This window comes from Petaurus breviceps, unplaced genomic scaffold, assembly GCF_028583685.1.
Source record: "Petaurus breviceps papuanus isolate PSGF00001 unplaced genomic scaffold, PetGlider_PUasm1.0 551, whole genome shotgun sequence".
Lineage (NCBI taxonomy): Eukaryota > Metazoa > Chordata > Mammalia > Diprotodontia > Petauridae > Petaurus > Petaurus breviceps.
Genome location: NW_027186372.1, coordinates 17,443,673 through 17,456,091, shown reverse-complemented (window position 1 = coordinate 17,456,091; position 12,419 = coordinate 17,443,673).

Below are 12,419 nucleotides of genomic sequence, written 5' to 3'. Positions count from 1 at the left end.
CAAATACCTATAACAAATTGACTCTAAAAAAAATTTAGAGCTACAGAACTCACAAAGTGACAGAGAAACAAATCCCCTACTGAAATCAGCCTGGCAGGCACACAGGAAGGGTCTATCACACTGAACTGGAAGCTGAGTACAATCCCATGTGAACCATGCCAGTCCAGACTCATAGCCCAGACTGGCCTGAGCAGACTTCAGGAGAATGAATCACTAGCAGCTGTAGCAGTGTCCAGACTTCTCAATCCATAAAAGCCAAAGGAAAGGTAAAAGGTCAGTAGGGAATTCTGTTGGAACTCACTGAGAGAAGAACATGATCTGACTCTGCCCCCAAGAGTGACAGAGGTGGCAGTGGCACAGTGACTGCAGCTGCTGCCACATGGCAGCCTCCGGAGCACCTGACCTGCAAATTGTAGGCAGACAAATCAACTATTCAGAGGATAATAGCTCTTGCTTTGACATGTTTGGATATTGGCCACAGCCTTGGGTTGTGGTCCTGGGGTGAGGAAGACTAGTGTGCCAGAGCCTGTGGTGCCTGTGGAGAGGTCACCCTCCTCATAGCTCTGACAACAGCTGTGAAAACCCCCAAATCTTGGGACTTATCTCTCTCTGCTGTGGAAGCAGAATTCTACCATGGCAAAGAGCTCCAAAGTCAAGTAATTAGCTGGCAAGATGAGGAAACAGAGGAATTGCAATCAGATCACAAAATCTTTTTTGGGGACAAAGAGGATCAAACCATGGAACCAGAAGAAGACAACAATGTCAAAACTCCTGCATCCAAAGCCTCCAAGAAAAATATAAACTGGTCACAGTCCATGGAGGAGCTCAAGAAGTGTTTTGAAAATCAATAAGAGAAGTGGAGGAAAAATTGGGAAGAGAAATGAGAACAATGCAAGAAAATCATAAAAAAAAGCAGGGGGCAGGATAGGATAGGATGGAGGGAAATATAGATTTTTGCAATATAACTCCAAAGGAAATGAGAGGGGGTGGCCAGGTAGCACAGCGAGTAAGAGCACCGACTCCAGTGTCAAGATGACCTGGGGATCAAATCTGGGCTCAGATACTCAGCACCACACCCAGAAATAACTGGCCGTGTAACCTTGAGCAAGTTACTTAACCCCAATTGCTTAAAAAAATTAAAAAAAGGAAAGGAGAGCAAATAGTATGCATTCAGACTCTAAAGTTCTTTTGCTGGATGTGAATATGATTTTCCATTGTGAGTCTTTTGGAGTTGTCTTATAACATTAGATCCTTGCATTCCTGAGAAGAATTAAATCTATCAAAGTCAGTCATCACACAATGTGGCTGTTACTGAATACATTGTTCTCCTGGTTCTGCTCCTTTCACTCAGCATCAGTTCATATAAGTCTTTCCATATTTTTCTGAAGTTTGACTCCTCATTATTCTTATAGAACAATAATTTCATTACATTAATATACCATAACTTGTTAATCCATTCCCCCAACTGGTGGGCATCCCATCAATTTCTAATTCTTAGACACCACAAAAAGGAGCTATAAATATTTTTGTATATGTGGGTCTTTTCCCCATTTTTAGGATCTCTTTGGGATATAGAGCTATAAGTTTTATTGCTGGATCAAAGAGTAGACACAATTTAATAGCCCTTTAGGCATAGTTCCAATATCTTCTCCAGCATGGTTGGATCAGTTCACAACTCCAACAACGATTCATTATTGTTCCAATTTTCCCACATCTCCAAAATTTATCATTTTCCTGTTTTTCCATGTTAGCCAATCTGATAGGTGTGATGTGGTACCTCAGATTTGTTTTGATTTGTATTTCTCTAATCCAATCTAATAGTGATTTAAAGCATTTTTATATGACTACAGATAGCTTTAATTTTTTCTTCTGAAAACTAGCTGTTCATATCCTATGACTATTTAGCTAAATTGGGGAATGATTTGTAGACTCAGTTCTCTATATATTTTAGAAATGAGTCCTTTATTTGAGACATTGGCTAAAAAAATGTTTTCCAGAGTTCTGTTTCCCTTTGAATCTTTTTTGCATTGGCTTTGTTTCTGTAAATCCTTTCAATTTAATGTGATCAAAATCATCCATTTTGCATTTCATAATGTTCTCTATCTTTTGTTTGGCCAATAATTGTAATTCTTAACAATTTTTATCATTAATAACACAGCAATAATTTGAGGGAATGGCATAAAAATAATTAAGATTTGAGAAAGAGGAGAATGCTGGGTGCAGGAGAAAGGGAGAGGTAAAATGGTATAAATTATTTTACATGAAGAGGCATGAAAGATCTATTACACTGGAGGGGAAAATATGAGAGTGGGCAATGGGCATTACTTGAACTTTATTCATCAGTATTGGCTCAAAGAGTATAATATATAGAATCAGTTGAATATAGAAATCTTCCCCAACAGGCATGTAGGAAGGGAGGAGAATAAGTAAAGGAGTGAGGGTTTAACAGAAGGGAGAACAAATCAGAAGAGCCTGCAGACAGAAGCAAAACAGTAGTGAAGAAGGAAAGGATGAAAGGAAAGTGAGGAAAGACAGGAAGATAAATAGGTTGGAGCAAAACATACAGGAAATAATCATGACTGTGAATGTGAATGGGATGAAACCTCACATCAAACAGAAGCATACAAGAGTGGATCTAAAACTAGAATCCCACAGTATATTGTTTACAAGAAACACACCTGAAGCAGAGAGACACAAACAGAATAAAGGTAAAGGGCTGGAACAGAATCTACTTTGCTTCAACTAAAGTAAGAAAAAAAGCAGGAATAACAATACTGATTTCAGACAAAGTAAAAGCAAAAATATATCTAATTAAAGGACATAAGGAAGGAAACTAAATCTTGCTAAAAGATATCATAGACAATGAGGTAATATCAATACTAACTTTATATACTTGAAGTGGTCTAGCATATAAATTCTTTTTTAAATTAATTTCTTTTTAGTTTTCAACATTCATTTCTACAAGATTTTGAGTTACAATTTTTTTCTCCCCATCTTTCCCTTTCCCCCACCTCAAAATAGCAAGGCTACTGAATATCCCTTCCCCCAATCTGTTCTCTTATATAACCTCCCCCATTACACCCCCCCACATAACTTTCTAGTAGGGCAAGATGGATTTCTATACACTAGTACCTGTATATCTTATTTCCCAGTTGCATGTAAAAAACATTTTATTTAAATATTTGTTTTTAAAACTTTGATTTCCAGATTTTTCCTTTCTTTCTTCCTCACTTATCCCCACTGGGAAGATAAGAAATTCAATATAGGTTTTACATGTGTAGTTACCCAATTCATTTTCATAGTTGTTGCGTTGGGAAAGACTAACTTATTTCCCTCCTTCTAATCCTGCCCACCACTTATTCTATTTTCTCCTTTGACCTTATCCCTTTTCAAAAACATTTTTTTCCTAAGTACTCTCTTCCCCAATCTGCCCCTGTTCTATCATTCCCCCTGTTATTCCCTACTCCCTTATTTTCTTGTAGGGCAGGATACCAATTTGAGTGTGTATGTTATTCCCTCCTTAAGCAAAATTCAATGAGAATAAGTTTGTGCCATTCCCTTTCACCTTCTTGCTCTTCCCCTACATTGTAATGGTTTTCTCTTGCCTCTTTTATATGAGATAATTTACCCTAATCTATCTCTCCCTTTCTCCTTCTCCCAATAAATTCCTCTCTCACCTCTTAACTTTTTTAGAAATCATCCCTTCATATTTAATTCATTCTGTGCCCTCTGTCTATGTATACATGGACATACATATGCCCACACTTACATATATATATACACATACGCCATCCTATACATGCATGTGTGCATATATATGTATGTATGTGTATATATACATATATACACATATATATTCCCTTCAAATATCCTCATACTGAGAAGTCTTATGAGTTGCAATTATCATTTTTCCATGTAAGAATGTAAATAGTTCAGCTTTAATAATTCCCTTATGATTTTTTTCCTGTTTACCTTCTCATGCTTCTCTTCCTTCTTATATTTGAAAGTCAAATTTTCTGTTCAGTCCTGTTTTATTTTTCATCAAGAATGATTGAAAATCCTCTATTTCATTGATTGATAATACTTACCCCTATAGCATTATACTCAGTTTTTCTGGGTAGGTGATTCTTGGTTTTAGTCCTAGATCCTTTTACCTCTGGAATATCATATTCCAAGCCCTTTGATTCCTTAATGTAGAAGCTTCTAGGTCTTGTGTTATTCTCATTGTGTTTCCACTATACTCAAATTGTTTCTTCCTGACTGCTTGTAAATATGTTCTCCTTGATCTAGGAACTCTGGAATTTGGCTATGATATTCCTAGGAATTTTCTTTTTGGGATCGTTTTCAAGAGGTGATGATTGAATTCTTTCAATTTCTATTTTGTCCTCTGGTTCTAGAATATTAAGGAAATTTTGCTTGATAATTTCTTGAAAGATGGTGTCTAGGATCTTTTTTTGATCATGTCTTTCAGGTAATCCAATAAGTTTTAAATTATACCTTCTGTATCTATTTTCCAGGTCAGTGATTTTTCCAATGTGATATTTCACATTGCTTTCTATTTTGTCATTTGTTTGGACCTATTTTATAGTATCTTGATTTCTCATAAAGTCATTAGCTTCCAATTGCTCCAATCTAAATTTGGTGCAGTTATTCTCTTCAGTGAGTTTTTGAAATTCCTTTTCCATCTGAAAAATTTGGCTTTTTAAGGCATTCTTCTCTTCATTGGCTTTTTGGGTCTCTTTTGCCATTTGAGTTAGTCTATTTTTAAGGTGTTATTTTTTAAGTGTATTTTTGGGTCTCCTTTAGCAGGCTGTTTATTTTCTTTTTGTGATTTTCTTACATCATACTCATTTCTCTTCCTAATTTTTCCTACAATTCTCTTACTTGATTTTTAAAATCCTTCTTGAGCTTCTCTATGGCCTGTAATGAATTAATATTTTTCTTGGAAGTTTTTGATGCTGAGTTAGGACTTTGCTGTCTTCCTTCTTCTCCATGTCTTGATCTTTTTGTCCCCCAAAAAGGATTCTATGTTCTGTTTGTGCTTCCTCTGCTTGCTCATATTGCCAGCCAATTACTTGACTTTTGATCTCTTTGCCACGGTGGAACTCTGCTTCCAGAATGCAGAGAGCTTTGTACCAAATCACTGGGGTTTTCACAGCTACTGGAGCTATTAGAAGGGAGCCCTTTCTACAGCCCCCACAAGCTCTGGCACCTGGCCACATGCCCCAGGACCTCCACCCAAGACTGTGATCCAGATCCAAGCAGGTTAAAGCAAGAGTGATTACCCTCTCAGTGGTCACTTGGACCCCTTATGATTAGCAGCCCAGGAGCTCCTGAGACAGTCATACCATGGCTGCACAGCTGCAGCACCTCTAGTCCCTTTCTTGCCCTCGGGGCAGGGGCTGGCCTGTGATCTTCCTTCCCCCTCTGTTCTAAGAGAGTTCCTTAGTGACATTTTACTTAGTCTTTGGCATTTATGGTTTGAGAAGTCTGGAAACCACCACAGCTACTGGTGATTCACTCTCCTGAAGGTTGCTCTGGCTGCTGCTGGTCAGGGCCACCATGGGGCAAGAACTACACACCTCACAGAGGCTAGGCTCCCACTGTGCTGTAATAGACCTTTCTTGTTGGCCTGATAGTCTGTCTTCAGCAGGAGATTTGTTTCTCTCTGCCACTTTGTGGGTTCTGTGGCTTTATAATTTGTTTAGAGTCATTATTTTACAGGTATTGGAAGTGGTTGGAGCCAGAGCCCACACAACGTTTGTGCTTCTACTCTGCCATCTTGGTTCTGCCCCTAGCATCTAAATTCTTAAAAAAGACATTAAATGAGTGAGAGAAAGAAACAGAGATCAAACTATACTATTAGGAGACCTCAACTCTCTCCTCTTAGAGCTCAGTAAATCCAATGAATAAATAAACAAGAAAGAAACTAAGGAAGTAAAGAGAATATTAGAAAAGTTAGATATGACAGAACTTTGGAGAAAGCTGAGTGAGCACAGAAAGGAATTTACCTTTTTCTCAGAAACACATGGAACCTACACAAAATTGACCATGGATTAGGGCATAAAAACATCAAAATGAAATATGGAAATGCAGAAATGTAATATGCATCCTTTTCAGATCATTATGCAATAAAAATTACATTCAACAAAGGGCAGTGGAAAGATAAATTAAAAATTACATGGAATCTAAACATTCTAGTCCTAAAGAATAAGTTGGTTAGGGGTGGCTAGGTGGTGCAGCGAATAGCACCGGCCCTGGAGTCCATAGGACCTGAGTTCAAATTTGGCCTCAAACACTTAACACACACAAAAGAAACCCAGCCATGTGACCTTGGACAAGTCACTTAACCCCAAATGCCCTCCAAAAAAAGCAAAAAAAAAAAGAATAAGTGTTCAAAAACTAATCATTGAAACAATCAATAATTTCATTAAAGGAAATCACAACATTGAGAAAACATGCCAAAATTAATGGGATTCAGTCAAAGCAGTATTTAGGGGAAATTTTCTTTCTTCAAATTCTTACAAAGCAACAAAGCAAAAAAAAAAGGATAGATCAATGGACTGGGCATGCAACTTTAAAAAAAGAAAATATAGAAAAGGAACAAATTAAAAATCCACAATTGAACACCAAATTGGAAATCTTGAAAATTAAAGATGAGATTAATAAGATTGAAAGTTAAAAAAAAAATTGAACTAAGAAATAAATCTAGGAACAGGTTTCATGAAAACAAAAAAAAAATGAAGCAATGAGTCAGATAAGTCATTGATTAATTTGCTTTTTTTTAAGAAGAAAATTAAATATAAAGTATGTAAAATTAAAAGGGCAAAATTACCAGCAATAAAGAAGTAATTAAAGCAATCATTAAGAAATACTTTGCCTAATCATATTCCATAAATATGACAATCTGCTCAAAACCGATGACTATTTACCAAAAAACCAAAACAAAACAAAACAGCTGATTAACAGATCAGGAAATTGAATGTCTAAATAACACCATTTTAGGGGGGGGGGGGAATAAAAAAAGCCATTAATGAGCTCCATAAGAAAAATCCTCAGGGCTAAATGGGTTCACAAAGGAATTCTATGTATCATTTAAAGAAGTTAATTACAATTATATAAACTATATGAATGAGTCTTACAAAATTTATTTTTATGACATAAATATGATGTCGATACATAAACCAGGAAGAGCTAAAAGAGAAAGAAAACTTTAGGCCAATTTCCCTAATGAATAGGGATGTAAAATTAATTTGGACAAAAAACTAGCAAGATGATTACAGCAACATATAAACATATCACAATGTTTATACACTATGATCAGGTGAGATTTATACCATGAGTATAGGTTTGCATCAATATTATTAAGTATAAACATAATACACCATATCAGTAACAAAGTCAACAGAAATTGTATGATTATCTCAATAGATGCTGAAAAGGCTTTTGACAAAATAGAGCACCCATTATCATTAAAAAACAAAACAAAACCAAACCAGAGTATAGATATAAAGGGAGAATTCCTGAAAATAATAAGCAGTACCTCTCCAAAAGCATCAGTGAGCATTATTTGTAATGGGGATAAACTAGAAGCCTTACCAAATAAGATCAGGGGTGAAGCAAGTATGACCATTATCACCACTATTATTAAATATAATACTAGAAATATTACATATAGTAATAAGAGAAGAAAAAAAAGAAATTGAATGAATTAAAATATGAGGAAAAAATATAACCTGCTGCTGTTTGTAGATGATATGATTTTATACTTAGAGAATCAACTGATAAACTACTTGAAGTAGTAAGCAATGGTAGTAAAGTTACAGGATATAAGATAAACCCATAGAGATGATCAGTATTTGTATACATTACAAATGAAACCTGACAATAAGAGATAGAAAGATAACTTCCATTTAAAATAACTCTAAATACTAAAATATTTGGGAGTCTACCTTCCAAGACAACCCAGGGTCTAGATGAACACAATTATAAACCACTTTTCACACACATAAAATCAGATCTAAACAATTGGAAAAATATCAATTGCTCATGGGTGGGATGAACCAAGGTAATAAAAATGACAATTCTTCGTAAATTAATTTACTTGCTCAGTGCAATACCAATCAAACTACAAAAAAATGATTTGATAGCATATTAGAAAGAATAATAAAATTCTACTGGAAAAACAAATGCTCAAGAATGTCAAGGGAATTGATGAAAAAACAATAAAGAAAGGTACCCTATCAATACCAGATCTCAAACTGTATTATAAAGTAGTAATCATTGAAATTATCTGGTACTGGCTAAGAAATAATGGTGGATCAGTGAAATAGATTAGGTATGCAAGACACAGTAGTTAATGACCATAGTAACCTAGTGTTGGATAAACCCAAAGACCCCAGTCTTTGAGATAAGAATTCATTTTTGAAAAATAATAATGCTGTGAAATATGGAAAACAGTAGGACGTGAACTAGGTATACACCAACATCACACACTATATACCAAGATAAAGTAAAATATAGGTGCATGATTTAGACATAAATGGTGACACTGTAAGCACATTTCAATAGCAAGGAATAGTGAGCCTATCAGATATATGGGAAAAGGATGAGTTCATTACCAAATAAGAAATAGAAAGCATTACAAAATGTAAAACAGATGATTTTAATTATATTGAAATAAAAAGCTTTTGTACAAACAAGATTAGAACAAAAGCTAGGTAACAATCTTTCTAGCAAGTGTCTCTGAAAAAGTCCTAATTTCTCAGATACATAGAGAATTGAGTCAAATTTGTAAGAACACAAACCCTTCCCTAATCAATAAAAAGTCAAAGGATATGAACAGGCAATTTTCAGATGGAGAAATCAAAACTATCTATAGGCATATGAAGAAGTCCTCTAAATAAATTTTGATTAGAGAAAGGTAAATTAAAACAACTCTGAGGTATCACCTCACAGATCTCACATCGGCTAATATTATAAAGAAACAACATGATAGATATTGGAGAGGATGTGTGAAAATTGGGACACTATTATAGTGTTTGTGGAGTATTGAACTGATCGAGCCATTCTGGAGAGCAATTAGGAGCTATGACCAAAGGGCAACCTAACTTTGCATACCCTTTCATCCAGCAATACCCCTACTAGGTGTGTATCCCAAATGGATCATAAAAACTGGTGGGTGGGTGTTTGTGTAGCATCTGTGGAGGTGAAAAATATTTATAGCAGCCCTTTTTGTGGGGTAAAGAATTGGAAACTGTGGTGATGCCCATCAGTTGGGGAATGTCTGAATAAGCTGTGGTATATGAATGTAATGGGGTGCTATTGTGCAATAAGAAATGATGAAGAGGCAAATTTAAATGAAACCTGAAAGACTTGTATGAACTGATGCAAAGTGACATGAGCAAAACCAAGAAAACATTCTACACAGTATCAGTGAAATTATGTGATGACCAAATTTGTACAACTCACCTCTTAGCAACACAAAGATCCAAGAAAACTACAAAGAACTCATGAAGGAACATCTATCCACTTCAAGATGAAGTGATGAACTCTGAATACAGATTGAAAGATTTTTTTTTACTTACTTTTTACTTACTTTACTCTTTTTTTTCATGATATGTTTCTTTTTTCACAACCATGACACTAATACAGGAATGACTTACATGACAGCATATGTATAACCTATATTAAATTGCCTACCATTTTCAGAAGAGAGGAGTCACTTATAAAAATAGCTGCTTAATCTTATTTTCATATATAATTGGGGAAAATGAAATACTATTAAAATAGTGATTTAACCCATTATTTCATGAGGATAGATAGTTTTGTTCTAAAACTGCCTTTTCATATCTTTTGATTATTTATCAATTGAGGAATGGCTCTCATTTTCATAAATTTGCCTCAGTTCTCTACATATTTGAGAAATGAGGAATTTATCAGAGAATCTTGTAGTATTTTTCCCAGTTATGATTACTGTGTATCTCCCTACAGCCTCCTTTTGCCTCTATTTATCTCTCTCTCTCTCTCACTCGTTCTCTCTCCCCCCCTTTCATTTCACCCTATCGATCCTCAAAAATATCTTACATCTGACTACTGTCTCCACCTCTACTACTGTTAATGCCCTCCTATCTGCCCAATCCAAGACCAATCTCTTTCCCCTTCTACTTTCCTATGGGGTATGAAAGATAGATTTCAATACCCAAGTGGGTGTGTATATTATTTCCTCTTTGAGCAGTTTCTAATGAGGTAAATTTCATGTGCTCCCCTGCCTTCTGCAATCTTTCCCTCCACTCTAAAAGTTCTTTCATGCCTCTTATATGTGAAACAATTTACCCCATTCTGTGTTTTCCTTTCCCCTTCTCCCAGTTCATTGCTCTTTCTCTCTTTTCTTCTCTCCTTTTTTTTTTTTTGGATTTCATACCATTATAGTCAGTTCACACCTGTGTCTTCTATGCACATGTCTCTTTCTACCCTAATAAAGAAAAACATTTCTTAGATATTACAAGTATCATTTTCCCTTTTAAAATCTGGTATTAATTCTCTTTCCTTCTTACCTTTATGTGATTCTCTTGAATCTTCTGTTTTAATGAAAAATTTTCTATTTAGCTTGGTTTTTTTTTCATCAGGAATACTTGAAAGTCCTCTATTGTATTACATATATGTTTTCCCCTGTACTCTCATACTCAGTTTTGCTAGGTAAGTGATTCTTGAGTGTAATCCTAGGCCCTTTGTCCTGCAGTATCTTTGCCAAGAAAACCCCAAATTGTGTCATAAAGATTCAGTCAAAAATGAAAAATGACTGAATACAACAACAATAATAAAGATAATTGCCATTTCTCAATACTAAGAAACTAAAATGGGTTTCTTAGATGAATCAATACTTGAAACCTGGAATGAAATCATCTGGTTAGGTCTTTTTGCAAAGGTTTGGTTGTTGTGGGGGAGATAAAAAGAATTTTTTTTCCTAGATAATGCATCTCTTCCCACATAGAGTCAGTCTCTGCCTTTTGAACTTCCTATCTATCATTCAAGTGCTACTTCCCCCAACAAAAACTTATCTAATTATTATAGCAATCATAAAGATATTCTGACATCCAGGGCAAGTTCGGTTGTGGGAGGGCATGGAGTACTGGCAGTACTTAACTCCTAAACTTTTAAGAAGCAGCAGAAGGACTAGAGAGATTCAGGTTGTGGGTATCCAATGAAGTAGTGTTAACAGTGATGGGAAGATCTGGATGCCATGCTGAAGATTCATAAATAACTGAGAATAGTCAAATAATTGTGTCTTATAGTATTGATCTAGTAGAGGACCACCATGGGGAGATAACACCATCCAGATTTAGGGTCACTTGATCAGATCAAGGCCTAGTTGTCCTTCGATAGTCCTGAATCTTCATTCTAGCTATAAGTGGTATGTTACCCCTCTGAACTATAACTCATTTTTCTTAAGATTATTCATAGATATGTTCTGTCCCTTCTAGATTATGAGCTACCAGTGAAACTGTTCTTGATATTTTTATATCCCCAATAATCCTTCATACAATGCTCTGTATGCATGAAGTACTGATTAGTACTTGTTGAATGAATGGGAATAAAGAAATGGTTGGTTATACTCAGAAAATCAATTTACTCATCTAGTATCATTAGACTGTGTTGGGATTGTTCTATAGAGGTCCCTTAAATATGAGGATGCTCAGGTAAATAGGTTGGGAATTAATTGTCCCCTTTTTAACATGGGCTATATCGCCAATTCTTCATCTCCACCTTATAGATTTGTATGCAGGAAAAATGTTATATTTATTAACTGAATATATTCTGTTTTCTTTTGAAGAGACTGCTGTCAAGAATAGTATATTAAGAACAGTCAAGCTTTCAGGCAATCTTATATTTCAAAGCTCCTGTTATAGGGGTTTACGTAGATTACAGCTCCTCCCAAGTGAAGAATAGCAAAATCTTCCTTGAAACTAAGAAGATTTGCTGTACTCTCGAACTGTCAGTGGTCATTTTATATTCAGCCTCTTTGTTATGTGAAAGAACCTGTATATTTTCTTTCTTTGAATTGTAGAAGTATATCTGAGTTTAGCCTAAGGCTGAAAGAAAAGGAGAAGTATCTAAGTTTTAGAAAGGGTGTTGTTCAATTACCTTAGATTTTTCAATGATGCAATATTCTAAATCTTCATTTTTCTTGTGTCTTACAATTTCACTGAATGTATGATTTCATTACTATATGTTGTGGCATACTCCTGCCCCTCCTCTATGCCCTCTTATTTTAATATGCCTCACTTTTGTAGAATCAGCACAAAAGGAGAAAGCAAGAGAGATTCACAGAATATCTGATTTGGGGAATATCTCATTGTTTATATCTAAAGTGAAATCCCTTCTTCAAAATTCCAGAACAGTGTTCATTTCACCTCAGC